A 13,372-nucleotide genomic window follows, 5' to 3' on the forward strand; every position below is an offset into this window, starting at 1 on the left:
CAGACCCACCAGCAATAGATATTCACCAAGACAAATGGTTACATAAACTAAAGTTGCTTTTAATGATCTTTAAACATGAAAACAGGATCACACTCTAACTTATCACTATCAACTTAACTAACCTAACTTAACCCTCTTCTCTTTCTAAGTGCACATGTCTGTAATGTGTGTGTGTGTGTGCAAGTTCAGTCCAATCTCACTTCTCGTTCCTCCAAGTTCACTGGTTGCAGGCAATTCTTCTACTGTGCACAGAATTTAACATTTATAAAGTTCACCAGGCTTCGGTGCCTGAAAGGTAAATGGTTACCGTTCAGGAAGGTTCTTGTCAGTTTTCAGAGAGAGATTCATTGTACAGTGGCACCCACAACTGATTATTTTTTAAAATCAGCCACTTCAGTTTTTTGCCGAAGAAGCCTGCTCCCTCAGAGTTCTCCAGATGATAACCTCTTTCTTCAGGCCACTACAGAGTGGCTTTTTGTTTCTCTTATTTCAAATGAAACATGAGACACCTAGTCCTCTCCTCTTGCATGAACCATTTGACAGGCTGAACTAAGTACTTCACAACCTGTCTTCCAAATGGGGTTTTCCACAAGCTTGCCACCTTGTCCTGTTCCAGTCCCAGCTGCTGCTGCTGACTGTAGAACTGATCTCTGTCTCTGTCTCTCTCTCCTCTCCCTCTCTTTCTCTCTGACAACCTGTTTTACTCTCTCTATTTTCAAAACCACATGACCCTCCAAGTTCCTCTCCAGACAGTCTGCGGCTCCGACAAACTCTTTCATCTGTTGCCTTTTTGTAAACAACAATCCATTAGTGAAGTCTCTTGGACACTCTCCAAAGCTTTTGCAAAGGCTCTGGGGCCAACATGTCTAGCATGAGCAGAGCTCCAGTATTTTAAATAAGATCTGTTTTAAAGTGTTTGTATGTGACCTACACTAACAAACCTTCCCCAATTTGTCTCCCAAAAACATATCTCTATTCTGTCACATGAGGAATTAGAACATAGAACATTAGGTAGGAAAGGATTAGATTGTTGTGGAGTAGGTTGACAGAGGTGGGCTGTACAGGCCCTTCAGCCCATGATATTGTGTCAAACTCTGTCAACCTACTCCATAATAACTAATCCATCCCTACCTCATGCCCATAACCTTCTATCTTTTTTTACATCCACATGCCTATCGAATCCTTTGAATGTCCCTATTATATCAATCTCTAACACCATCCCCAGCAATGCATTCCACTTCCCAACCATAGAACACTACAGCACAGAAAACAGGCCATTTGGCCCTTCTAGTCTGTGCTAAAAACATCATACTGCTAGTCCCACTGACCTTTCCATCCATGTATCTATCCAGTTTATTTTTAAAACTTAAGAGTGAGCCCACATTTACCAACTTGCTCCACACTCCCACCGCTCTCTGAATGAAAAAGTTGCCCCTAAACCTTTCCCTTTTTACCCTAAAGCCATTGTATTTATCTCTCCAAAGCCTACTCACATTTACTCTTTCTATAGCCGCTTTCAGGTGGCTGCATTCAGGTGCTGGGGGGGGGGGCCTGTGATTCAGGTGCTCCGGTGATTATCCCTCCCGGAGGAGGGTTACAAAGTTCGCCTTGCATGCGCCTCCTGCACTTTCAAGTGGTCTCCCAACAGCCGCATATGGGCATAATATGCGGCTTTACTTCGGGGGATTTTGGCCACCTGAACGTGCCTTAAACTTCTCATAATTTTGTAAACCCTTATCAAATCTCCCCTCATTCTTCTATGCTCCAAGGAATAGAGTTCTAACCTGTTTAATCTTTCCCAGTAACTCAACTCCTGAAGACCCGGAAAAATTCTTGTAAAAATTCTTGGCACTCTTGCAATCTTACTGATATCCTTCCTGTAGATTGGTGACCAAAACTGCACACAATGCTCCAAATGTGTCCTCACCAATGTCTATACAATCTCTGATATCTCCCCTAAATGTTTCTCCACTCACCTTGAACATATGCCCTCTGGAATTTTCTACTGTCACCCGGGATAAAAGGTGTTGACTGTCTACCCTACGTCAGGCCCTCATAGCCTTATATACCTAATATAATTGATTTTGTCTGTCCATCAGACTACCACACATGGCAATGAAACTTAGAGGTTAATAGTTGGTTAAATCATATGACAACTTTACTTCCACTGACAGACAGTGCTTCAGCCTCACGCACAGATTAAAAACTCCACAGAGATAAGCAGCCTCATTTTTCACTCTTTGGTATGCATGCATGTCGAATAGTTGGACCATTTCTCCCTGCCCCCCAACAAACCAGTTTATATGTTGGTGCATTTGTGTCCATGTTCGTGGGATTTCTTACAGGATTTCAATGAGCTATGATTTGTTTGGTAGCTCTCTTGCCTCTGAATCAGAAGATTGTTGGTTCTGCCTCGGTTGAGGCAGGTTGAGCCCAATAATACAAGCTGACACTTTTTGCATAAGGTATTAAGTAGGTGCCCATCTGCTCCTTTGATTTCCCATTGGAGATTCCAAACAGGAATGGAATGTCACCCTCCTAATCGATATACGTTTAAAGGAACATATTTGGTCATTATCACTCTCTGGTCCTGGGTGCTGTATTTCCTACGTTGCAATGGTACCACACTTCAAAACCGTCGTGTGCAGACACAATAAGGTGAGAGACCATTGGAAGAGGCAGTTGTTTCAAATGTAAGCAACATGTCAGAGTCGTGACAAAGCTTTGTTTATTGACAACCATTGAATACTGTGTCGCCAATAGCACGGACACAGTGAGCCCAACAATGGTAGCATTTGACTTTTATTATTGTGGTTAATGAAGTAACATTATTAACTCCTTGCAAACAATACAGGAAAAGTCCTAAAATCTGGACTGTTCGGGGATTGGGTCAGTCCGGATTTTCAGGTTTTCTGGATTCTCGGGATGCAGCGTAGATAAAAGCTCACACATGACTGGAGGGAGAACTAACACTTTTATTAGCTTACAACACAGGTAGGGTTCATGAACAGGCTTCAGAGGGGTTCAGGATTTAGGCGGGAAACCAGAGTTGGATACGGGCTCCCGGGGGGAGGGGCCAGGAGACAGGACCAGTCGTCATTACAGGACCCTTCTAATGAATCCCAATTCACTACATTCACCCCTTCCTTCAGGATTGAGGGTCTGTGGATGAAGAGAACAAGGATCAGAAACTGGTAATAGACAGAGAATAGAAATATTTACAATACTATTTACAGATTCAGATGGTCCAGGGGTTTGGACTGCCTTAGCACCAGGGGGCCTTGGGTTTCTTGAGTCTCCTGGTCCACCTGTGATGGAAGGATAGTGGGTTGGGGCTCCGGCTCAACAATAGAGGGGGGTTCACTCTCCTCCTGAACTGGGTTCCCTGAGGCCCTGTGCAGGGTTGGGGAGAAAAAGCTTGGTAGCTTATGGGGCACCTGAGGCAACGGAAGCCCTGTTCCAGTAGGTTCCAGGTCCTTGATGGAGATGGTGGTCCTCCCTGCCATCCGGGTACTCCATGTACGCGTACGTGGGATTGGCATGGAGCAGTTTCACCCTGTCCACCTGGGGGTGGATCTTGCTTCTCCTCACGTGCTTCTTGAGAAGGACCAGACCAGCACTGGTGAGCCAGCCTGGGAGTGTAGTCCCTGATGCTGACCTTCTGTTGAATGCAAACATGAGCTCATGAGGAGTAGCATTGGTCACAGTGCAGAGTACCGACCGAATTGAGTGGAGTGCGATGGGGAGGACATCCTACCAGCGCGTGGCCTTTTTGTTTCAGGGAAGGTTTGACAGCCTTCCAGATTGAGGCATTTTTTTTTCAACCTGCCCATTCCCCCGGGGGTTGTAACTGGTAGCTGGACGCATTGCCCCTCACCAGCAGGTACTGATGCAGTTCGTCGCTCATGAAGGCTGAGCCCCAATTGTTATGAATGTAGCTGGGATACCCTAACAGAATGAAAATAAAGTCTAGGATCTTCATAACAGACGAGGCAGATGTGTCTGGGATCGGGATGATGAATGGGAAGTGGGAGTACTCGTCGATTATTGAGAGAAAGTAGATGTTCCTGTTCGTGGAGGGGAGAGGTCCCTTAAAATTGACGCTGAGTCATTCGAAGGGCTTGGATGATTTAATCAGGTGCCCGTTCACGGTGATAAAAGTGCGGCTTGCACTCAGCGCAGCTTGCACTCAGCGGAGACTTGGCAAGACCTGTCATTACCCTGATGTCTTCTATTGAGTAGGGCAAATGGCGGGACTTGACAAAATGAGCCGTGTGTTTGACCCCTGGATGGCAGAGCTCATTGTGTATGGTCAGCAGTTGACCGGTGTGTGCGGAGGCACAGCATCCCCTGGACAAGGCATCTGGAGGGTTGTTAAGGGCCCCTGGCTGGTAGGCGATGTCAAAATTGTATCCTCCACCTAACAATTTTGTCATTCTTGATTTTTCTCCTCTTGGTGTTGCTGAACATGTATGTGACAGAGTGCTGGTCAGTGAGGATTGTAAATCTTCTACCAGCCAGGTAGTGCCTCCAGTGCCTTACAGCTTCTACAATGGCCTGAGCCTCCTTTTCCACAGACGGGTTCCGGAGCTCATGGACTTGAAGCGTCCATGAGAAAAAGACAACCGGCTTGCCTGCCTGATTATGAGTAGCGGCCAAGGCTACATCTGAGGAGTCACTTTCCACTTGGAAAGGTACATTTTTATCTACTGCGTGCATGGCGGCTTTCACAATGTAATGTCGGAGGTAATTAAAAGCTGACTGGGCTTCGGCCGAAAAGGGGAAAGCCATGGCCGTTAAGAGGGGATGAACCTTGTCGATGTATTGAGGGACCCATTGGGCGTAATATGAGAAAAACCCCAGCCACCTCCTCAAAGCCTTTGTGGATCTGGGGACAGGAAGCTCCAACAGGGGGCGCATCCTATCAGGGTCAAGGCCAATGATGTCATTCTCCACCACGTAGCCAAGGATAGCCAGTCGTCTAGTCCTGAATACAAGTTTGTCAGGATTGTAGGTGAGATTCAGGGTTCTCACTGCGTGGAGAAAACTCTGGAGATTGGTATCATGATCTTCCATGGTGTGGCCACAGATGGTGACATTGTCGAGGTAGGGGAAGAAAGGCTTCAACCCATACTCGTCCTCCATCCTGTCCATCTGCCACTGGAAAATAGACACCCCATTGGTAATACTGAAAGGGATCCTCCAGAACTGATAGACTCGACCGTTAGCCTCAAATGCTGTGTACGGGCAGTCCTCAGAATGGATTGGCAGTTGGCGATAGGCAGCTTTCAGGTCGATGGTCAAATAGACCCAATACTGTGCGATATTGTTCACCATATCTGAAAAGCGAGGTTGGGGGTATGCGTCTAGGAGTGTGTATCTGTTAATTGTTTGGCTATAGTCGATCACTATCCTGAACTTGTTTTCCCCCTTTACTACCATCACTTGTGCTCTCCACGGGCTGGTGCTGGGTTCAATGATCCCCTCCTCCAGCAGGTGCTGGGTCTCTGTCTTCATAAACTCTTTGCCTGCTGTGCTGTACCTTCTGCTCTTGGTGGCGATGGGCTTACAATTGGCAGACAGGCTTGGGAACATTGGGTGGGGGGGGTGTGGTCAATGTTCAGCATAGGGAGGCTGAAAGTGGGTTCTTGTTTTTGAGGGCCCTCCGTTCTGAATCATTAACTGGGGGAAAGGGATCAGAAAACTCCAAGGTCATGCTTTTAAGGTGACACATGAAGTCCAAACCCAACAATACTGGAGTACACAATTCATCTAAAATGTACATGCAAAATTTACAAAATTCCCCCTCTTCAAATGTCAATGAACTACACAATGTTTCTGTACACGTGCCAAATGGGAATGGGACGCTAGGAAGATTCAGTAAATAGATGGGTACATTTTTAGGTTATATTTTTGCACAGTCTGTGAGTCCATGAAACTTTCCGTGGAACCTGTGTCAATCAGGCACTTGGTCGAATTTACCTTCACCATTACCATCGAGTTGCTGAGCTGGTGAGGTCTATTCTGGTCGAGGACCAGTGTTGCCAGGTTGCCAGAGATGTCGTGTTCTTCCCTCGAGTGGTCCCCTCCATCCTGAGTCAACCTGTGCAGGCAAGATGGTGACAACCTCATGACATGGCAAGATGGCTGCCCTCCTTTCTCCTCTGACGATGATGATGGTGTTGAATTCAAAATTGGCCGCTGCCAAGCCTTTTCGCACCATTTTCGTAGGCGGCGGGTAGCGCAGTAGGCAATCTTGGGCGAGTCCGGCGCAGACAGCTTGGGGCTGGAAATGGATCCATAAGTGGTACAGGCCATGAACTTCCCTGGACCTCCCTTTGCACATCAGACCCTCGCCCAATGCCCCTTATTCCCACAGGTGGAGCAGGCCGAGTCTTTGGCCGGGTAGCAGGCACGGGGGTGCTGTCCCTTGCCACAGAAAAAGCACACGTGGGCTAAGGAAGTGGCAGTCATTAGAATGGGGACCGCCGTAGCGGGAGCAGCTGGTCCTTGGAGGTGCTCACCCGAGAGCGCGAGTTCGCTGGCTTCAAGGTCGTCGTTCCCGCGACTGCCCTGTTCCAGTGATTTGGCCAGCTCGCCGTGACTAGTGAGGTCCTTCCTTCCCGACTTGAGCAGTCATGCCTCACGTACCTCAAGCAGACTCCTGTGACTAGGGTGTCCTGGATCTGTTCATCTTCCTGGACGCGACCCGCACTTCTACCTGCACCTCTTAGTCAGTGTCTGCAGATCCAGCAGGTAGTCATAATCGACTTTCTGGGCCTCGCTAGGACCTCGTTTGGGGCTTCATGTAGCGCCTCAACGGCAGCCTTGTATGTTGGGCAGTCTCGGATGACTGTGTACCCCTTCGTCCCTACCCTTAAGATGAGCACCGACCTCCGAAGCTCGTCTGTGTGGAAGACAACCATGGTCACGTTCAGGTAGGCCTGGAAGCAGTCTAGTCAATATGTGAACTCCTCAGCAGCATCAGGGGACTCGGGGTCTATTAACAGCAAACTGGGCTTGGGTAACGCCTCCAACCTTGTTTGTAAGCTAATAAAATTGTAAGGTAGGTAAAAGCTCACACTCGACTGGAGGGAGAACTTAGGCTTTTATTAGCATACAACACAGGTAGAGTACATGAATGGGCTTCAGAGGAGTTCTGGGCTTAGGCGGGAAACCAGGGTTATATACGGGCCCTCGGGGGAAGGGCTGGGAGGTGGGACCAGTCATCAGTACAGGACACTTCTAGTGAATCCCAGTTCACTACATGGGCACACAGTGAATGCACGGAATGTACTCACACAATACGCGTACACATGTCTGCAATGCATGCACACACGTAAAAGCCGAGATTTTTTTGAGAAGACTGGATTCATGGGTGGTATGAATTTCTGGCACCCGGATTTTTGGGCTTTTACTATACGTGCCTTCAAATGGTGAAGTTCAGTGATCGGTCTGAACGAGTGTCTTGAGCATATGGGGAATACCACTTCTGCATGTATTGCCTGATGATAGAATTTGAGTTTAGCAATACCAATGTAGCAGGGAAACTAACTCAATGGCGCACCTAACAAAGTCATCAAATGAAAAGGTCCTGGCAGCCCTTGTGCTGCTTAGTGCCATGGGTGCCACCTGCTGGTGCTCTGCAGAATTGGAACTGGGGGCTGTTGCCTTAATTAGCGAGGGCACTGTTGGTGAAGCTTTCCTTCCATGACTGGTTCAGTCTAAAGATGTGAATTATTTCCTGAATCGTGTGATCAGCATGGGAGGGATGGGTGAGGGCAGAGGGGAGGGGAGAAGGTTGTGCTGACGGAATACATTCCATATCCATGCAACAGGAATGTGCCCATAAATGGGTGTTGGAGGATTTCTTGGCATTACATGAGAGTGCATTTGAGTGACAAGGTGTGTATTAGCTGGTAATGACTGAACTTTAGGTCTCAGAATGATTCACCAAGGACTGCGTTCAAGTATAGTTTCTTTTCTGTTGCAATGTGTTTGAAAATTTGTCTATTTCTGTCCTCTCCAGCTGGAATTGCAACCTGCTAACTGTTTCCAGCCCAAAAGATTTCTTGAAATAAATTTTATTGAACAGTCAAATTTAAACTTTCCCACTGTCTCACTCTGAAGACAATTTAAACACTCCTAGTCAGGATGTTCCTGCATGGTTTCTTTGGGGGGATGCCATTGCAGCTTGTTTTTAAGGTAATTAATCTAAGATGACACTCTTAAGGGTGAAAATAAAAGAAGAAACAAATGTCACTTGAACCTAAAAATCCAACTTTACTGTTTTTTTTCCTGAAAATATGGGCCTCATAATGTGCCAAGGTCAAGAATGTCCAATGAGCGGCTGCTGAAGGCTTGGTGGGGGGTGGTAGGGAGGGGAGCATGGAGAAGGGGCAGGGTGAACAGTCAGAGATCATGATCCACATACGTACCTATGATATAAGTAGTAAAAGCAATAAGATTTTGCAGGCCCACTTTAAGGAGGTGGGGCAGGAGGGTGGGTTTTAGATTCTTGGGGCATTGGGAGCAGTTCTGAGGAAGGCCAGACAGGTTGTACCTCATCAGGGCCATCAATAGACTTACTAATACATTTGTGAGAGGATTTAAACTAACCTATGGACCCGAGCATGGGTTGATAGGAAGAAAAGCTGAACTGAAGAAGAATAATGAGGGATTTTGGAAGGCAGAGCCTGCAGTGTTGAAATCAGGACCAAAAGGAGGGTTGCTCTGTTAAAGAATGAATACCTAAATTCACGAGGTTTCACGAGACATGTGGAATTATAATGATCTAGCTATTTCTGACACATGGTTTAAAGAGAGGAAGAACAATTAGTGTTTCTGGTTACAGGATTTTTTTTAAGGTGAGATGGAGGGGATAAAAAAGGAATGGGAGTTGGTGATAAAAATTGAAGAAATGATCATTGGTATGGAAAGGAATGATCAAAGAATAGTTACAGTACGGAAGGAAGCCATTGAGTCCACTGTGTATATCCTGACCCTGTAACTGGAGCACCTCCCTAGTTCTAAGCCCTTTCTCAGTTGCCCTGGAAATGTTGTCACTTTAATGTCTCCAGTTCCCCCTCAGTGGAACCTGTCTCCACCATACCAACCAATACTCCAACCATAATCATCGAATGAGAGCGGAGAGTTAACCTAAAGAAAAAAATAAGGAGCAGGTGCATTTTTGGAGTGTTGTGTAGACCGCCATCCAGCCCCAGAGATATAAAAGGAAACTCACTGACACAATTGTCAAAAGTGCAAAAGAACTGAGATGGTAATAGCAAGAGATTTTAAATAATCAAATACTAACTGAGAAATAACCTCTGACAAAGGTGTAGAAGCATGGAACTTCCAAAATGGATTCAGGGGAAGATTTTTATGAGTCATGTTGTTGCATGTCTAAGAGGCAATGCTTGATCTAGTGGAAGGAAGTGTGGTTAGGCAGGTGAAAGGAATACCAGTGGAAGGACATTTTTGTGGTAATGGACATAGTTCAGTTATTGGAAAAGAGACAAAAATAGAATAGGAGCTAAAGTGCGGGAAGGCCAATTTTGTTAGACTAAAACATGGTTCAGCAAAAGTGGGACATTAGTCTCAGAGGCCTTCAAGAAGATGATAATGATCATTTTGTGCAATATACAAAGTGCTGGAGAAAATCAATGAGAATGGGATATGGAATTAAAATTGTTGGCATCTGGGAGGTCTCTTATTGAAGCCAAGGTGCTCAACAAAATGATCTCCCAGTCTGTGTCCAGTTTCTCCGATGTAGATGAATGAGGCTAAGACGGAGCACCAGATATAGTAGATGACTCCTGCAGATTCACAGTAATACGTTGTACAATGTACATATACACCAAAATTCTTGATGCAGATGAATAGGAACTTTGACCCCCCCCCAAATCACCTGGTCACATCCTCTGCTCACTGCTATCTTCAAGCAAATGACAGAGAAGCTTTAAAACTAGCACCTCTGGGTTCAATAAATCTCTTTCAGCATCTATCAGACTCTTTGACCTCCCCGTTACCAGAGCATAGACTGCTCTGATAGAACAAAAGAACTGTCTACACTATGGCATCATTTTTATTTTGCACTAGAATTGCTGTGAAAACTTATTATCTATCTATCTCACATACCTATCATCTCTTTCAATTTAATTCATTATAGTTTTTTCTCCACAAGTTTCTATTCAGCTGCAGCAAGTAAGAATTTCAGTGTTCAATGTGTAAGACAATAAACTCATGATTATCATTTGAGAAAAAAAGCATACATTATCAAATGAAAAGAGACAATAAACACAAAAGAACACAATTACCGTAGTGCAAGAAAAAAATGTGGCACTACAAAAGTGTAGAGAGGTATATTTGTGGTATCAGAGTAGGTTATAATGAGTGTAGAGGGAAGGTTGAAAAGTCTGGCAGTCTGAACATAAAAGAGTTGAACTTCTGGCTTAGGTACCATCTTGCTGAAGGTAGCAACAAGAAGGGTCTGTGACCAAGGTGTTGGGGATCCTTTATTGTGTTGGCTGCTTTCCTGAGGATATCTTCCAAAAATCAAGAATAAACTCCTTGGTCTTAGTCAAGACGAAAGCAAAATTATTGTTCTGGCACCACCCATCCAGGTTCTCGATCCTCATTCTGTATTCTGACTCATCATTTCTCATTATTCAGCCCACAACAATGGTGTTATATAGTCAGGATAATGTGAACTATTTTACCCTTCTCACTGCAGTAACTGTGGTGCACCACTGTGAGGCGCGTGTGTGTGTGAACAGTTTCCTGAGATGGTGGAAGGCATCAGTAAGTCTCTTCTGTTATTTGAATCTTGCATCTCTAAGTTATTTAAGACGCCTCCCAAGTAACTCAGAGACCTAGCAGATGGTGTAATCAGTGAATTCATCGATAGAGTTGAAGCCAAACTTGGCCACAGAGTTATGGGAATAGAGCAGGGCAAGAAGCATTCCGCATTGGGGTGCCCCTGTGTTGATGGTTAGAGAAGATTATGTAATGTTGCTGATCTGCACTGATTGGGATCTGCCGATGAGGAAATTGAGGATCCATTTACAGCTGGATGGACAGAGTCCCAGATCCATTAGTATAGTCCAATGTTTTGCTGGAATGATGGTATTGATTGGCAATGAAAATTGATGTGACTGTTCTTGTGATCCATGTAATCTAACACTGAGTGGAGGGCAAAAGCCATTGATTGTTGTAATGACGGGCAAATTGAAGTGGGTCAACAAGGTCCTTCCTGAGAGAGGAGTTGATCTGCTCCAGAACCAACCTCACAAAGCACTTCATCAAGGTGATTCAAGGGGTCCAGGGTAAACATACCATCTTTAAAGTAAAAGGGCAAGGCTGCCTAATGTCGGGCCTAAGATTCACTGAGGATAAGATGCAATAAAAAGGGAAGCTGATGTGAGAGCTTAAAAGCTTAATGGAGGAGAAAGCTGAGAAGAGAGGGTGGCATTAAAATTAAAGGGTAAATCAAGAAAGCAGCATGAATAAAGTTAAATCAAAGAAAGCTTAAAGGGGATAAATAATTCAAAAGTAGGGCCTGTTGAGGACCATGAATGCATTAAGAGGAAGGGTGTGGAGATGCTTTAGAGGGAGACAATGCCAAGATAGACGGGTGTGAAATACCAGATGTGATAAACTTAGTAAAAGAGGGAGTATTAAGGGTTCAGGATCTTTGATAGTGATAAGGTGCCAAGTTCAAATAAAGTATATCCCAGGGTACGAAAAGAGCCAAGGGAGTAAATAAGCTGTGTTCATCATTTTTCCATCTTCAACCACAAGTGGTTGGAGAACTGTTTACATTGTAGGATCAATTTTATTTAAAAATGAAAGGATAAATGTTACTTGTTTATCTTAGGAGATTGGCAAATTACTGGAATTGATTCTGTAGAGTATGTAAACCTTCATTTAGGAAGGCATTAATTAATTAGATATAAACAGTGCTAGTTTCAAGAAATTCCTGTCCAACAAACTTGATTGAATTAGTCAAGGGGGATCGATGAGGCATAGTATTTAATGTAACCGGCATTAGTTTAATCAACTACCTTAATAATTGACCTGTGTCTGTTCTCCAAATATAGAAATATGGTGAAGCCAATTGATGCTTCTTGCCTATAGGACTACTCAGTCAGAACACAGCTGGATTCATACCCTAACTTTCATAACTTGCTTCAATACCCTTGCCTCACAAAAATAAAATTAAATTTAGACATGCAGCTCGGTATCAGACCCTTTCAGCCTGTGAATCTGTGCTGCCCAATTGACCCACAACTCAGTTATGTTTTTTAAACAGTGAGGGGAAACCAGAGGAAACCCACACAGGGAGAGAGCGTACAAATTCCTTGCAGACAGCGCGGGATTTGAACCATTTTCCAATCTCAATTTTGAAATATTTAATTGACCTCGCCACAATTGTAGTTTGCTCATGAAAACTCTAAGAAAGTAGAGGTGTGGAACATGTTCTTTATTGTCGCATCAATGCATTTCATCCAATTTGTTATTTTAATTATTGTACACGTACATGTGCACCAGCCACTGTTGATCTCAGTACATGAATTTCCCAGGTTCTCTGCTCTCCATTAATCCGGGAAATGTTTTGATGGGTGACTAACACATCCCCACATTGAACTCCATTTGCCACAGTTCTGCCCATTGTTGTTCTTGATCTTCCGGGAGAAATAGTGGCGGCGGAGTCAATTGTATTATTTAAGAAAAGGTTGGACAGGTATATGGATGAGAAGAAGATGGAGGGTTATGGGCATTGTGCAGGGAGGTGGGACTAGAAAGGGGTGTTTGGTTCGGTGCGGATTAGAAGGGCCTAATGGCCTGTTTCCGTGCTGTAATTGTTATGTTATGTTATGATATAATGTGTCATCTGAATTTGCAACGTTTTGTTACTGCTTGCAGTATTTACTGTGCTAATTCATTCAATTGCTGGAAATATTTAACCCTTATCTAGAATATCAATGCATACATCCCTTATGACATAGAAAGAGACAATTCAATGCATCAAGTCTTTGCTGAATCTCATAGCAATTCCATTGCCCCACTTTTTAACCATTTAACATATTGTCTATCTCATACTCCTCCTTGCTTGAGAGCATGTCAGAGCACCCAGAAAAAAACCCTCATGGTCCCAAGGAGAATATATCAATTTCGCACATACGGAACCGGAGGTCAGGATTGAACTCAGGTTGCTGGAGCTGTGAGCCAGTAGCAACTGCCTGGGAGTGCAAATTTGCCAAGGCCTCATCGGCTACAGCACAAAGAGGATTTGTCAAACATGAGAGAAAGAGAAGTTCTGCTCAGAAAACATTGTCCATTGTTCTCCTCCTCCCACATTCTTTGCAAA

General features: G+C 44.6%; 1 protein-coding gene across 1 annotated transcript in view; it reads left to right on the forward strand.

Moving 5' to 3' along the window:
- Positions 1 to 13,372, forward strand: part of LOC138739530 (rho guanine nucleotide exchange factor 17-like) — a 454,989-nt gene that overhangs the window by 195,872 nt on the left and 245,745 nt on the right. The window lies entirely within an intron of this gene.

This window comes from Narcine bancroftii, chromosome 7 (genome assembly GCF_036971445.1).
Source record: "Narcine bancroftii isolate sNarBan1 chromosome 7, sNarBan1.hap1, whole genome shotgun sequence".
NCBI lineage: Eukaryota > Metazoa > Chordata > Chondrichthyes > Torpediniformes > Narcinidae > Narcine > Narcine bancroftii.